This window comes from Cuculus canorus, chromosome 1 (assembly GCF_017976375.1).
Source record: "Cuculus canorus isolate bCucCan1 chromosome 1, bCucCan1.pri, whole genome shotgun sequence".
In the NCBI taxonomy this organism is placed as follows: domain Eukaryota; kingdom Metazoa; phylum Chordata; class Aves; order Cuculiformes; family Cuculidae; genus Cuculus; species Cuculus canorus.
In genome coordinates, this window is record NC_071401.1 from 65,999,454 (window position 1) to 66,016,395 (window position 16,942).

Consider the following 16,942-nt stretch of genomic DNA (forward strand, 5'->3'; position numbering starts at 1 on the left):
TTTATATGAAAAAGTCATTTGAGGCAAACTGAGCCATTAGAAAACACTCCTACTCTGGGGTAGCGCAGTACAGTGTTTCCTTGCGGAGACCACTGAGACCCCTGGCTCTAGGAGTCATGCCAGGAATCAGCTCAGGCATTCCACTGCTCTCGGTGTGCTGGGTCACTCAGCAGAGATGTTGTCAACCTGGTTAGGTCACAGATTGCCTTTTTCCCATGGCTTTTTCCTTGTGCAACCCAGAGATGATACTAATTGCATGGAGGCTACTGCCCCAGATGCAGCTAAATAAGCACTCAGAAGTTACTCAGTTGTTTAATCACACTGACTAGTGGAAGGGGCAGATGATAGTCTGACATGTAAAGAGTAGCTGTCAAAAAAAACCAGTGGTGTAATAATACAAAAGTGTTAAGTTGCATATGCAGTGGACTATGTCCTTAAGTTCTACCAACACAAAGGCCAAGTGTTGCTACCATTGGCAGTTTGTCCTCTCAGGCTCACCTACACCAAATCCCTCAGGCAATGCAATAATCTTCATGAAGAATAGCATTTCAGGAAGATAATCAATATGCTTAATTTATGAATTAACAGATTTTTTCTTCTATACACAAGCATAAATAAGCAACCCTGTACACCAACTTGCACAGGAAACCATGGGTGTTCCAGGAACAGAACACTGTTGTTGTTCATGGGCCACAGAGCAGTGTGGCAACATCTGTTTCAGGATCTTGTGAGAGAACATGCAACCATTCAGTACTGGTTCTCTCTTTCAACCTTACCTAAGACAAATTAGTAATAACCATCTATTAATACCACAAAGCAGCTTGTTAAAGACTCTGAAGCAGTGTAGTGGCTTTGTTGCAGGTCAGAGAGGCCATGCAGCTCTGCTCTCTGGCTTTACTGTGAAGGCTGGGTGCCAGGGAGAACTCTTAACTTTGATGACCATAGAATTGGCTTTTCAAAGTCATGGTTCGTGGACATTAACCAGGAAACTGTATGGCATGACACATGCTCATCTTCTAATTTTCAGTGCCAAGGCATACTGATCTCTGACCTTTCTCAATTTGTAAATTAACTGCTGGTTTTTGTTTTCCTTAAGGTTCCTTTAAGTCACGTAGAGAGTGCAAGGATCTAGTCTGAAGAATAAGAAGTTAATGGCAGTAGCAGGCACATATAGATAATGAGGCTTTGTGACAGGGCTACTATTTTCAAAACTAACTTCAGAGGTCATCACATCTCAAAAGATTTTTTTTTTCCCAAACACGTACAAGAATGTATATACTCATGCACAGACGGAGAAAGCAAGCTATCCAAATTTTAATGAAATTTTGCTATTTCTTTTCAGGCTAAAGAGAAAAAGGTTGGTTGTTTTTTTTTTTTTTAATTTGTGCTTAGATTTTTATCTGAGCCTTAGAGAGTGAGGAGAATCAGTTGTTACATAGCATTTGTTATCCAAACTTCCTTAAAAACATTCAAGCATCCTGCTAAAGTCATTGCACTTTCTGGCTGTTGCTTATTTGTAAAGATCAGGAACACAGGTGTTTTTGAAAGAAACTCCTTTTTCCTTTGTGAGGTAAGTTTCCCTGAATGCTTTTTAATGTCATATGATTAGGGGTAGAGATGCTCTACAGGGATAACACATGTTATGTGACAGGAGACAAGGTGACATTAAGCTGCTTTATTTTCTCCATATCGAATAAACATGATTATTGCATAAAATTGATCTTAGGATGCTTTTAGTGACTGATCTTTTTAGGATTTCAAAGGAGTCTGCTCAGATCCTATAAATAATGTTTTATTTTTAAATCTAAGTTACTTTCCAGCTGCATTCTTCTGGGGCTGTCACTGTTCAAACATCTTATTTAAAGAGCTAAGGAAATCATAGCTCATCACAGAGGTAGTCCTGTGCGTCATTTTGTTTTCTTGTCATGGATTATTTTGCTGTGTACCTCACCTACTTTCAGGCAAACTTTGCTACAGTTCACACAGTGCTAACTACAGATTTCTGCAAAAATATTTTTATCCTTCTTCACACGAATGGATAAGTATTAATTTCATGCTCTTTTTAGAATTTAATAATGTTACTCTTGCCTGTCAGTTTTAATTTAGAATATACCTTATGCATATATATAAATATTTTGTGAGCTTGAGACCAAATTCTATCCTTACCTGTAAAAATGAAAAAATATTGAAGAACACAAAATGGTTCTTACTGACAAAGAATTTCTGAAGTAAGCTGCAGCTTTGTGTATTGACTTTTAGTTGCAAACAATAGTAAGTGTAAGCTAATTCAGCCTTTACAACCAGTACAGAAAGCTGAATCTGTCTCATTTTCAGCATTAAGCAATACATGAAACCCACCTGGGGATCCTGGGAAAGCCCATTCAACACTTACTTCAGCTTCGTTTTGTTTTTCTCCTCCCACTGCCCGGTCTACGTGAACTCTGAAGGACATACAATCCTTCTCATTTTCCTACCTGTAACGAAGTATACAGAGGCAAAAGCCCTGCTAGAAGAACTCGGTTACAAATGCTCTCTTAACCCATTGCAGCTGCAGCAGTTGCATAAATTGGCTGCGTGTGCTGTGTTGTTTCATTTTAGATACACTCTACCTTCAGAGGTTACTCTTTAATCTGTCTTCTGTTGCCATAGGCACACTGGGTTGAACAGATCTAGCTAAACACAAACAAGGCAAAAATAAAACGTGTGAACCTGTGCCTTGAGAAAAAGACACCCTGCCTTTTCCAAGGATTCCACAGAATGAGCATTTTTGACAATATTTATATATTCTGGGTTTTCAACTCTACCTTGGACCTCCAGCATACAACGATTCTACACATACACACCCACGCTGTGCACACATTGGCATATGGTATTTACAGTACACCTTCCATATTATCATATAACTTTCTTATTTCCCACTATGAAACACAGAGAAAATTTATGCTGTGTTGCATACAGTATGCTGTGTTCAAGTGAACTTTACTACATACAAAGTTTCAAGAGCAGGTCTGTGCGAATCATTAACTTTTCAAAAGGCACCAGTTCCCTTCTGTCACTAATGACATGCGTAACAGTTTAATGTAATGCTACTTTTAATTATCGGAGCCCTTTCTTTTAAATATCAAATTTCTCTCTCTAAATTGTCCTGAGTTCTCTTTACAGTCTCATCTGTCACTGTAAATGTCATCACTTTATTCCTCCTTCGGATGCAGTGACAGGACCACTCTTATCCCTAGCTTTATCTCTTTTTCCATCCTTTATTGTACTACAAAGATCCTTCTTTCATAGTTTACAGCTGTATCCGCTTTCCACACGTGGCAAATGATTGCCTCGGTAAAGGTATTTTCTGTTTCAATCTTGCATTTTCCCAAGGGAGAACAAAAGGGACAAGCTTTCTGGAGTTGGTTTCACTGAGAAAATTGTTTAGAATTGCCTCATTCCTCAACAGATTAACGAATGCATACAATCCCGGCTTAAGTGCTATTGTACAGCACAATTTGTCCATTATACTTTGTCCTTTCCATTTAGAAACCCCCCTCACCAATTAAAGTAATACAGCCTTCCAATACCTGCTCCCAATTAAATCTGAGCTGTATTACCTGCCTTGATGCAGCTGGTCACAGATTCCTACCACTTACTAGCATTCATTAGCCCTATTCATTATAAGGGGGCTGGTGGCAGGAATTCAAGCTACTGCCTTTATTCAGGGGCCATCAAAATTATCAGCTTTCAGCACAAGGCCCCAATAAGAACAGGATTAAGTGAAGGGAGATTGAATTTATACAGTAGCGAAATGTCATTGTTTCTACTTTGCTCATGTTTCTTCTAGCCCAGTGCATCAGGAACATCCAGTTGGGTGTACAAAAGAAGACAGCTGGTCACAATTGGAAGAAAGCATTTTCCTCATTTGCTTTCAGCATAGTTCCTAATTTTGTTTTCCTGCGCCTCTCAGCCTCACAGCCTCCTTACTCCAAAAGGTAGCCTGTTGTCTGATGTGGAGCCTACTTACAGATGTGATCATTAACCAGACTGGTTCAGTACAGTTTAAAGATGTTGTTTCATTTACTAAGATGAAAAAAACCTAATTTTTTCTAGCAATATGAAAAACCAACAAATAGCTGAGGTCTCAATGCAATGGGGTTTTTCAAGGCACATCCTGAGATGCTCTGCTAGGTGACAGTGTGCAGTGTAGCCAGTTGCATAGTAGGAAAAAGAAATCATCCACTTCTCTTAGGTTGTTAAGTGTCAAGGCCCACTCTGTAATCCGAGCTTCCAGGATTTGCTGGATGGTGGTGGTAGTAAGCCAAGCAGCCACACTATAAGCTTTAGGGCTGTCACCAGCAGAAGAATTTGAGGGGTAAAAAGGGAGAATTACTGTCCCCTGATACTTGGAGGTGGCACAAAGCTGTTATATCCCAGCTCTGCCCGCTCCAAAGATGACTGTGGTCTCAATGTGGCCTGCTGCTGGCCCAACTAAGTAAGGTTCAGGCTGAAAGATTAAAAAGAGAATGGAAACAATAATATTATTTGTAAATGTAGTGAATTGATAGGATTCAAAAAAACCTAGCCAATTTTTGGACCAATTTAAAACTAGTTCTTTACTGCAAACACTCGTCTCTTATCAAGGATCAGCAACGTATGCATATCCATAGAATTTTTTAAGGTGGTGGAAGATGTATATTAGTGTTTTCCTCTCAATTAACTTCTAGGCAATTTTCCCAGCTAAATACATAACATCTTTGGCAATGTGCCAACCAAAACCTTAAGACCCATCACAAAATTCTGTGCTTATACAGGCAGCTTAGATTTTCATGTGGTGAACTGGAAGAATGCCAGTAACTCCTACCATAAACCTAGCAGTAGGAATGCTATATATTTTTTTATCACAAAACTCTGCTTTACTTTTCCAAGACCACTTGAAAACTGCACCATTTTAATGTTCCTTTAGCACAAAATAAAAGAAAGATTTAACCTACTATTAAATTAACCCAATTATCCATTTATTTCATGTAACCTTACACTTCTGATGGCATTAAATCAAACACACCAACATGTGGATTTTTTTTTTGTAAGTTATGGTAATTACGCGCTGCACACTAGACAATAAATTTCTTGCTAGCCGTTTGCCCTGTTCTTTCTCTTTGGAAGAAGATTATTAGAACAGAAACATTTTGAGGTCCCTCCTTGTATACCTCCTATAACACTGTATTAGAACAAGACGGAATATTTATGCACTTAAAGAACTGGAGAAAAAAAAAGGAGGGGAGGGGTCAAAACAAAAAAAGTTAAAAAATAAAAGAAGGTAAAATATTTCCAAAGGACTGGCTTCCAGGCACGACAAACTAAAGTGCTGGTGAGACTAGACTGTACTTGCTGTCCCTGTCATTTGGCTCAAATCACATACCAGAGACCACTATTTGCTTGATGCTGTGCCTTTTTCTAATTTTTTTTGGAGGGAGATGGGATGGGAAGAAAGAAAACCCAGTTCAAGTAAAACCTACTAATAATTCAGAATCAGAATCCTCAGATCTAACTCTGCTACACCCAGGAACGGAGAAGCCCAATATCCATGTGTGACACACCTGCCCTGCCGCTGCCACCAAAGCAGAGTGTTCCCTGATGTCCCAGCCCTCTCTTGCCATCCAGGCAAAGCCTTTTGCAGTCGCATTGCTTCTGCTGCTGCCCTGTGCTTGCCAGCAGGCTCCTTCATATGCTGATGCCATTTTGTCCCATTTTCAGACCGGCACTGAAATGGGTTTATCCCAAAGCAGAGGGTGCTCCAGGATGGCAGTAACCCTCGGTCCATCCTGAGGACCTGTCAGCAACACTCTGCACGGTGGGTGTTCAGTGCCCTGTGAGAGGGGGCAGGGGCAGCTCCTCTATCGTGGAGCATCTTTCCCATCTCACGCTGTGCCTGCACAGAGCCCTGGCAGGAAGACTATCAGCAGCATATTGGATATCCTCATGAAGCAGAGACAGTGCCCTCCTTGGTTCTGTTTAGATCTCTTCCATGGGGCTTACTTTCGAGGATGGCTCTGACTCCTGACCCTGCTGCAGATGGCATAGCTGTTACCTTGGCACGCTGCCACTCACTTCCGTTTTCCAGTCTCACGTTCTCTTCCCTTTACAGCGTGAGTAACCCTGCTCCCTGCTTGTAATTTCTCTCCTTCTCCTCCCCTCCTCCCCCCGCCCCCCCCTTTCTTTTTTTCTTTTCTTCTGTTCTAGTTCCCTGGCAGGCACAGCTCTTTGGCTCCAGAAGCTTGTTAGGTGTTTGTCACTGAAGATTTATTCTGCCTTCCATACAGTTCACTCCGATGATGAAACTAATGGAGCACTCTAAGAAGCACCATGATATTCTAACTAAAGGCAGCCAAAGAATGGCTGAAGTGTCTTTATATTTTCTTTTTTTTTCATATTTTTTTTCCCCCGGCTGTCAATGTTTTAATTTCTCAATTAACTTTACTCATAACCTTACTAAGCACTAACAATCTTCTGAATCTTATGTGGGTTTTTAAACGTGAAGGGCTTTTTTATCTTCACAGACTTTTAAAGATAGATTGTTACACTGTAAATAGTATGAATTTGATATGGCAGCTTGAATTGATATATGTAGAAGATTTTGTGGAATAAATTACTTCCAAGTCATTATCTGTTATTAACTCTTCAAGAATCACACAATATGATGCAGTGTGAAATATGAACAGTTCATCTGAAAATATATAGCCATTAATGTTTAGTTCAAAGTCAGTGCTGGAGATATTCAATCCTTTCCATTTTGTTTCCTCTCTATGATGAAACTTTTGGACCTCAATTCCTTACTTCAACTCTGTGAGACTGTTACCTCTCTAAAACATGATCTCTGCAGTTCTGCATTTACATCGGTAAACCTTTAAAATTTTAACTTATGTAATATTTAGAATCTTTTTTTTTTATATATATATATACATATTTGCACTGTGCTGTACATAATAACCCTCAGTTTTGGACTACAGAGAGCAAGGCCAAGATTCTGGCTTCCTTGTTACTTCTTAAGCAGGCTGAATTGGGGAGGGAAGGGAATGAGAAGGTACCAAGCTACCACACCTTTGGATGATGGAGGAATTCACAGACACCTCTTGAGAAAAGTGTCATAGAATCTGATCCCCAAATGCTGATACAACTGGGCAAAAAGGGGAGATATGTTTGCACATGTGTTTTTCTGTCCAAGATGTGCTGCTGTAGAGTATACTGTTTCCATCTTTCTTGGAATTCTCATTTAGTCCTATAAAAACAAGCCTTGTAATATTCAAGACAAGATAGTTTTTGAGCAGAGGACAGATATTAAATTTCCTCAAAGGAGAATGAAAAGACTTCATTGTGGGGTAACCATCTCGCTGATTCAAAATCAGGAACATTTAATGCTGTCTTGTGGTCTGGTGGTTCCCGGATAACTCGAACCTAATGGTTCCCAGATAATTCGAAACATTCTCAACTTTTAGCTAAACAGACTTACTCAGTTGAGCCTGAGCCAACTGTTCTGTCTTTGTGGGATCATCTTTTCCAGACCCTGGGTGCTTCTATTGAGGATGAAGGCAATACCAAATGTATGTGTGTCAGGTACATCTTTGCAGCACATAAGTCTGTGCCATTAGTGCCTCTCTTTAGATTTGTGGGACACTTACCAAAAAAAAAATTAAAAAAATGAGAAAGAAAGAACAAAATACGCTTTCGGGGTGCCTCTTTTCAAAGAACTTCATCCATTTATCTGCACTGCCAGGGCCGTTCTCTGTGGTGAGAAGGAGCTTTGAGGTACTCTTTTCAACCTTCCTGAACAACCGTTTTAGCTGTTGTGACACTGCCGCTCCTTGGTTTTGAATTTTTGCTCATGTCTAGAGCATGTCTTTCATCATGCTTGTAGATACACAGTAGCTTCCTCTAAAATCTATACTACCTTCTGGCTTGAACGTGTTTTGTCTCCAGCATGTTTGGCTGTTTGGAGATTTGTAGGGTAACAGTTCTCACATGCTGTTATCACCCACAGGAGGTGGTCTTGAATGCAGACTGTGGTTCCTTGGGGATCTGTGGCCTAAGCTGAACAGGTATGCACTTTCTGTCAATGTTTCATACAACCCATTCTACTGTGTGTTCAGCTCCCGTGCTGTTAGTTTTTGCAACTTAATTTTAGTATACCAAAACTTTCCACGAAAATGTTCAGTGACATGTAAATTCTACCTTAGAATGACTTTGACCTTCTTTCGTCTATACAGAACAGCGGCTGTGCTTAGGAACTGTACATGGGAGAAAACTACATGTAGTACTTATCTAACTTTTCTGCTCCTCAGTCTGTGCTTGAATGAAGGTTTGGTTTCCACAGGTAGGACTAGATGCTTTACAAAGCTGAAGTAAATCTTTTTATTTGATTGTCCTAATTTTTCTTGATTAACATCTCTGTGAATATTTGTACATTTTTTTTCCTTTTATGCTTTGAATCGTGGATATAGTTTGGACAGTGAATAAAGCAGACTGTGGGTTGCCATGATTTTCTCTGGAAGTACATGTTTTTGTGTCTTCAGTACTACTCCGTCAACTTTTTTATTTAAAGATGTCTCTGCCCAAAATAAAGGTAACAATGCTGCCCTTGTAATAGACAGAACAACCTTAGCAGGTCTTTTGGAAGTTTTTTTTCATCATTCTTTGCCTTCTCCAGAACGCTTTATAGGACTTTGTAATGTGCTACTGGTCTTGCTATTCTACCACGTATGTAAATGAAATGCGATGAAATTTCTCACTTTCAGTGGCAGTGGGAAACGTATTTTTAGAAAAATTAAAGAATAATTATTTTTGCATTGGTGCAAATACACTCCACCTGTACATATAAAATTGGCCAAACTGGGCCAGACCAATGGTCTATTTCCCATCTCCAACAGTGTGCAACAGCAGACACCTAGAGAATATTATAAGAACAGCGTAAACAGACAGTAATACTTCCCTGCCCTCAGCACTGGCAATGGTAGCCGTGGATGGTAGCTTTGTTCTTAGTAGTCCTTGATGGATTTTTTCTTCCAGGAATATGAACCCTTCCAAACATTTGCAACCATAATATCCTATAGCAAAATTTCTGCAATTTAACTATGCCTGCATTTACATCTCTGTCAATCCTGTCTGCAACTCACTATTTCTTTTGAGATTTTGTTATTTAATTATTTGATGCTCTGTGCATTCAAATACCATTTGTATTAATTTTCTGCATGTTTTTATTTGTATCCATGCATCTTTTTGGGGAAAAAGCACCATCTTCAGAAAAGACTGCTGAAAATAGTTAAATTGCTGGTCTTTTTTTTTAAGGCTTATTGTAAACAGTAAATAATTTTTCTCTGTGGGAGCTAAGGTCAACAGGTTTCTAGGCTCTCTTTTGTTTTTTTTTTCCAAGGATTGGTGCATGTTTGGACTTTCCTGTTTTCTACTGGATTGGCTGAGCTGTGCTACTCCATTGGCTCCTTCCTCCATTGGAGGAAGCTCACACCATGAGCTTCGTAGAGTGTCCCTCTTCTCTCCAGACTTTGGAAGACATTGTCACATGCAGAACAGTTTGTGTATGCACAGCAGTCTTGAATCTGCAATGTCCTCATAGATACTATGTGAGTAATTTCAAAAAATAATTCCTGATTTTTCTCCGTGACACGGTGCCTTGCAATGGATTCTAGTGTCAAGTCTCAATATTGGTTTGCTGCTACAATCTACCTTTTGATGTTTTTTATTCTCTTTGCATTTAACATTTCATTCACCTACTGTGTATAACAAATGCTGTCCACATCCTGCCAGTTTCATGGAAGCAGACAGTACTTCTGCTGTGCCAGGAAGTAGACTTCTATCATTTTTCTGAGGAATGTAATTGATGCAGTCCCAGCATCAGCTGTAGATGTTAATATTATTTCTCCCAGAAAATGTATCAAGGAAGATATTTATTACCAGAACAGCAGAACCAAGGTGTTTAAGCTTGCTTCATCATCTTCCTTCTCCTTATTCTGTTTTGTAACTAAACAGTATCATTGTTGCTAAAACTCTCTCCTTGTAGGTGTTCTCCAACTGTATTACTCCCACTGCTTCACTATTTGCCTATGTGATATACTCAAACATAACGTCTAGTATAATTATCTTCCTTAGGCACGGGTGTTTCTTTTCCTTTTCATGGTGCAATCCGCTACTATTGCAAATGTACATTGCTGGGTTTCTGTCACTTTCTTCAACAGAATTATTAAGCAGAATTGGCATTCTTGTCTTCACAATGAACTCTGTTTTGGTGGAAGTATGTGTTCTATGAGATCCTGACATTTACAGGTTGATACTTCTAAATAATGCCATATCCATTTGGAAATCCACTTTGGCTAGGTCAAATGCTTTGACTATCCTATTGAATTGTTGCTCTAATATTTATAATTTTCCTTCTTTTTTTTTTTATTTGCATACCGTATATCACAATTCATACGCAGTTCCATTTTTTAAAATGTGGGATATTTTGCAATCTAGGGGGTTAACCAACCGTTAGCTATTTTAATAAGACAGTTTTCTAAATTCTCCTTACTTTTCTTTTCTTTTTTTTTTTTTTATCAAGTAGAAAAATGTTTCAGTTTTCATTTTTCAAGACAAACAATCTTAAATAAGTTAAACAGCCTGTCTGGATTTTCTTCCTCTGCTTCAATGTACTTATAGCAAGTGGCCTATGCACTGTAGATACTGCTGTCATTTTTCATGGTACATAGTAGTAAACGAAGAGCTATTTAGATTTGTAGATTACTTATTAAGAAGATATGATAAAGATATCATCTCATTTAATCCTTTCTATCGTTAGCCCTATCTTCTGATTAGTTTCAGTAAGCCATGCTTTATTTCTAATGCCATGAATTATTTTTATTTGCCCTGCTCACACAAACGTGGAATAGAGAAGGGCATACCAGAAAAAAACTTTTAGGACAAATAATTTGAAGTGCACCTTTCCTCTCAGCAGCTGAGCTGAATTCGGCACAATGAAGAGAGGAGAAAGGAGACTCCTGCCTGCATGAAGAGTCGTCCTAGTGTTACCCTTTTGTTTCTCGTAACAGAGATATCATTAGTTATCAAAAACTGGCATTAACACTGTACAGAACTTTTGTTATTGCTGCTAGTGGGTTCACAGACGAGAAATGATAGCTCTAAATGTAGCAGATTACATGGTGAGGAGAAAACACTTCCTGGAACACAATCCAGAAAAACAGGTGGATCTAGACCACTGTCTCCCTCTTGAGGGGCATTTTTGAATATATGTATATCTACGTACAAATACGTGTATCAGTATATATAGACATATCCACAACCAAATACATATATATTGCATACTTGTGTATATACATACACAGAGACAGCATGGATAAGCTGCTAAAAATTTTATTAGCCAAGACATGTGGATATTACTTCAGAGATGGTTGGAAGGACCAAGTCTTCTCTTCGAGTAAGGACATCTGTCACTTCCCATGGTAGATATACAGTTTAACCAGTTTGATATACATGTGTAGTCATTTAGGTTCACATATTTTCTACCACTTTGACTCACACTTCCTCTCTCCTATTCTCCATTTTGACAATTAATGTGTTTTGCTGCTGAAGTAACTCATACATGCAGGATCATTTTTCTCTTGTGACACTCAGCTTATCATCAGTTTCAGCTGTGTTACTTATCTCCCACACCTTATTGCTTCTCTGAAGGAAAAAAAATGGGAAAGGAGCAAAGTCAAGTGGAATAATAACAGTAGCAACTACTTGAAAAGGATGTCAAGAAACTAGGGATGTCATCCTCTGAAATGATGCAAAATAAGGAAGGGTTTTGTTTAGGCAGTTTGGGCACATTTTTTTCTTTTTACTTTTTAATTTAGAATCTCTATTTAGACTTTTAATTAAAAATAGTTACAAGGCAGCAATATCACTACTCCTATTTAATTTTCAGAGAAAAATTTCTTTGGTCAATGCTGCAAAATCTGTTCTATATAACTTTTATCTATTGTCTAGCCAGAGATTTTTAGAGACTCACAAGATTTTTTACATAAATGTTAGATTCTCTTTCTCAAATTAGTGACATCAAACCAGCTGGGGCTTAGATCTAGCCTCGCGTTCCTTTTGGTAGATTTGGACAAAGGAAGGCCTGGTTAAAGAAAGACATTTTGTATCTTGCATGCACAACAAATGATCAGGAGTATGAGCTAGTATCCTCATAATGCTCTATCTCTTTAGCCATCCACAAGAATGCATAATCTGTGACTGTATCTATAGGGACACGCACATCACCTTGTTTGGCTTCAGGACTGCTGCTGCTGGAGATGATCCCGATAGGCACATAAGATGTAAAATTCACCTTTTGATCTCTGCTAGAGGAACTGCAGGAGACCAGTTTTAACTAGACATATAATGGGTCAAAATTATCAAAAGGGTAAAGAGGAGTTAACTAATAAAAGACTGTGACCCACTGCTCAAGGCAGGTAGCACTACATGTCAAGACTGCGTAGAAGACAGGTTTTAAAAGACCTCAGTTCCCTGACATATGTAGGTTTGATCTTCCACAAGTGTAATGATTTTAATCTCTGTAGGATGTTCGTTTGTCTTCATTACCACTGAAGATCAATGGACACATCAGTTTTAGGCCAAACACAGCATACGTGGTAATGTATTGAACAAAATCATATATGAGGGAGGAAGAAGGGATTATTCACGCTGCTTAGCATTCAATGCTTAACTTGGAAAGCAATATTTCTAATCACTCATTTCTAATTTCAGTGCAAAAAGGCAGGTTACTCTGGAGCAAAAGCCTGTACAGATGTGTCCAGAACAAAGTCTCATGGTGTTACAAAGGGAGAAAATGTGGTAAAAACCTCACATTGCCACTGTCTTTCTCTAACCCCATGGTAAGGGCAATAGAAGGAATAGGGACTAGTGCGTGCCCAGTTTCAGGTGTTCGGGGTCACAGCTGCAAAAAGTAAAGAATCAAGTACACATACAGTATTAAGAAAAGGAGACTCCAAGGTCTATTCCTTAATCTCTCACTATAAACCCTGTTGAATGTATTTTATTTAGCAGGAATATTTCAATATATAACACTGACATTTTCCAAACAAGTCAGTTCTGATTTCAAACCCTAGAAGGCTAAAAGGGATGATGGTCTCTTCACCTTAATTCTTTACTCCTGATTAGCCTCTATGATAAGAGTTTTTTTTAAATCTTCATTCTTATTTTTAATATTCATGTAAGTGAAACACACTCAGCTTCATAGTAAGAGTCACAAAATCTGTTAAATACTTACCGATATAAAATCAATGATTAATGAAACATTTGCACACTGGCAATGCTTTTAATAATTATTTCACAAGTCTGGACCCAGGTGTCATGATAATTACAACCAATAATGTCTCTAATACCTTTTGAATTGATTTCCATGGGTCTGTTCAAACTTGCCAAGACAGAAATAAGCTAAAGAATGCTGCAGATATTCTGATTTGCACCTAAAAGTTTTTCAGCCTGCAGAAATCCTCTATAAATTAAAAGTCTAGTCATGTACATTTTTGCCCAGGCCTTCTCAAACAGAAATGAATGGGACATGACACAGACAGTATTAACAATAAATAAATAAAACCAACTATTACAAATGTACATAACCAATGGTAAAAGTAATAATAAGCTCTGAACAGCAATATCACTTAGGCTAATAGTAGGATAAAAATCAGACTTGAAATTAATTATCAAAAGTAAAAGTCACTTTTCTCCTTTTGAGAAAAGTTGCAGAGGATTTGTCCCTGGAAATAAGCATACTGAGTACTACACAGTGAATAATTCTGAAAGTAGCATCAAATTTCAATTGTATCTCATTTGCTAGTACAGAATTAAGTAGCAGGGGACATTTTGTTGTATCACTGAATTCAATCATTTGTTCATCAATATTTTTGGAGGTCAACGGTATTTCAAGTTTTAACATTACACAAAGCACTTAATGTTTATGATGCCCTCAGCCATGGTAATAGGTGGAGTATTTACCAACCAAGTGATGAAAAACCATCATGTGCACAATGCACATTACAAGACATGGGTTACAACATCCAGCTGTAATATTTACATTTCAAAAATTCCAACATTCATATTCCTGGTAATAACAATAAAAATGCCTAACCTCTTAAACAGTACTTCACATCTTCACTTTTACACACTTAACTAACCCTTAATGAGACGGCAGCAATATATTTACATAACATTAATTCATCAATATAATGGGGAAACCAAGTTATTGCAGCCTACTTTTATCTTATCTAAATTTAAAAACCATTTTGGAGTACCTAATTCCAGGATTATAACTGTCTGGGGTCCCTACACAATCTATGAAGAGAAGTAAAGAGAGAGAGAGAGGGAGACACCCAAGAGCCATTCTGCCATGAAGGAATGTGACATTTAGCTTCTCTCTAACTTTTGAGCAGGAATTGTGATTTGTTATCCAGTAATGGACAATGCTCACATTTTGATCCTTGACTTCAAGTTTAGTGACGCATACAGGCAACCAGTGGCCTGCGTCATCTCTGATTTGCTACGTAAAGCTGCAGTTCAGCATGCCTAAGGACATTGCTCAGGAAGAGGTAATACAAGAAGTAGGCTTTAGAGCTGCTAGGAAAATGAAAACCTCAAACCTCATTCCCAGTTGCTAGTAGTGTAATTAATAGACTATTGAAATCAACACAGTTCAAGTGTTATAATTATAACTAAAATACTCTGAGGGTATTAGTACGCTACAAAGGCACAGGCTTCATGATTCATTCAGTTTCTCCAGATATCAATGAACCACAGAGAAGATGCCACCAGAACAAACAAATTAGCAGACAGACACTACATCCTCTGTTATCCCTTTGAGGCAATGATTCCGTGCAAAGGCTGGCCTCAGAAGAGATTCATTACTGGGTATCAATATAGTTATGATCTGGTAGTCTAAAAGTAAGCATCAAGTGTCATTTGAGATACCCTATTATGTCCGAGTCATAACTGATGCTCTAGAGGAAAATCATGAAGCTGTGTCTCAACATACCTCAAAACAGCAATAAATGCCTATATCTAGGCAAATAACTGACTGCCTGTTTGCTGCAAGTCAACTGAACAAACAAATCGCCACCTTCTTGTAACAGAAGTGGCAGAATCCAATCCAGATATTTCTTGCTACTTACACCACTTGAGATGTGTCAAGTACATGTAAAACTCCATCTATGGACCTTCTTCCTGTCTCTTGAATGAAATTGACTATTTATCTGAAAGGTGTAATATGATAGATATAATCTCATTTACATTTAAAATATACCAAGATTTCTGATTAAAGATGTAAAACAGTACAAATTAAGGGAAATGTCAAAGTCATTCATAAAGTAAAATCTGTTTATAGGCTGTAATATAAGCAGAGATTGTATCAAGTTGTTATTTTTTCTACATTTTGTTTATTGCAATTTTTTCATAAATTCTCATTTCATATTAATATTCAGTATTGCATTGCATGTGGACACTATGTAAACATGAATGTTCACATTGTCATGTTGTTATGACAATTTGGTTCATTTTTTATAACGTCCATAAATTATCTATGAAACTGCAAACTAGCTTTATTACTGGCATCGTTATTTTCAGAAGAACATTAAATATTTTGTGAAAAGTGTATCGACATAAAGAAACAAAGGGAATAACTCATCATATTTGATTATTTTATGATATATTTATATAAATACTTAGTATGGTATATTTGATGACGGCAATTGGGCACCTGGGACAAATTCACAAGAACAACCTTTAGAAGAGTATCTGTTCAATAACAAATTTAAATGACCGCGAAACTGCAAGTAAAAATAATAATTATTGTATCTGTGTAATTTCTGGGTTCTGTGCAAGCGTACTGAGACTGTCAGCAGCCCACTTTGAACTGCTGCAGTGACCTCATAGACCTTTTGCTCCTGCAGATTCATTTTAGTGGTCTGATGTCTCTGGATAGATTTACCCCGCTAGACAAGGGTTGAGCAAATTCATTCATGTTCCTGCTTGTAAGCCCCTGGGACCAAGTACATGTAAAGAAGAGTCTATGACGTTGCATTAGATTTTAACAGCAGGAGCATTGTCACCTTTCTGGCATTTTCTCTTCAAAGACAGACAAATATAAAGAATTCGCTTTTGTCTTACATGAAAAGCTTAAAAATGCCACAGAAAAGTAGGCACAACACCAGAGGTCTTTTATAATTGTATGGCAACCTCTCCACATAGCAGAAGTTTCAAAGTAACCAGGCGTGACTGTAGCTTGCCAGCAAGTAGGAAAGTGTAAAGCCTTATGAATAATCTGGCCAACCAGTTGAATGAGAAGTTATTGGTATAAGACAGTGTTTGGCATGTGTACTTACAGTCTTAAAATCATGTTTCGCTTTAGAATATATGTTAATTAAATTAATTAATTTGTTTTATTATGGAATACTATAGATAGGTTCTGTTGGCTTAGAAATTAAAACCACTTCTAGCCTAATTGTTGAGAACCAGTTGATGACACAATAATCTTTTTAAATATCTCTTGCATCATTATGAAAAGTTTGGATGCTGTTAGACACATAAACATTACTTGGCACATAATAGACAAGTAAGTAAAGTCTAACATAATTTTCAACTTTTTTTTTGTCAATAGTAGTCCAACAGAATTCGTGCCCCAAGCATTATGTGGAAAAAAAAGAAAAAAATTTCTTTTGTTTCTGCAGGATGAATGAACAAAACAATGAGAGGTTTTGGCAAGTTGACATTTTTGTCTACATATCAGTAATTCTCATATTAGAGGAAGCTCAGATGTCACTGCAGATTTATAGGCAGCAAATTAATCTGAAATCAGCAGGAAATCACTGAACGTCACTGAAGGAAAGGTGAGGCCAGGCCCGAGTTTATGTTATTG

At 37.8% G+C, this 16,942-nt stretch overlaps 1 long non-coding RNA gene across 3 annotated transcripts in view; it reads right to left on the bottom strand.

The window, feature by feature from the left end:
• Positions 1-16,942, bottom strand: part of LOC128853697 (uncharacterized) — an 80,211-nt gene that overhangs the window by 6,777 nt on the left and 56,492 nt on the right. Inside the window, exon 1 of one of the 3 annotated variants that reach the window (XR_008452389.1) lies at positions 2,475-2,580. The exons of 1 other annotated variant lie outside the window; for it this stretch is intronic. This is a non-coding gene — a long non-coding RNA (uncharacterized LOC128853697). Of the gene's footprint in view, positions 1-2,358; positions 2,440-2,474; positions 2,581-16,942 lie in introns of those variants that run through there. One more of the 3 variants, XR_008452390.1, reaches the window with a different exon arrangement.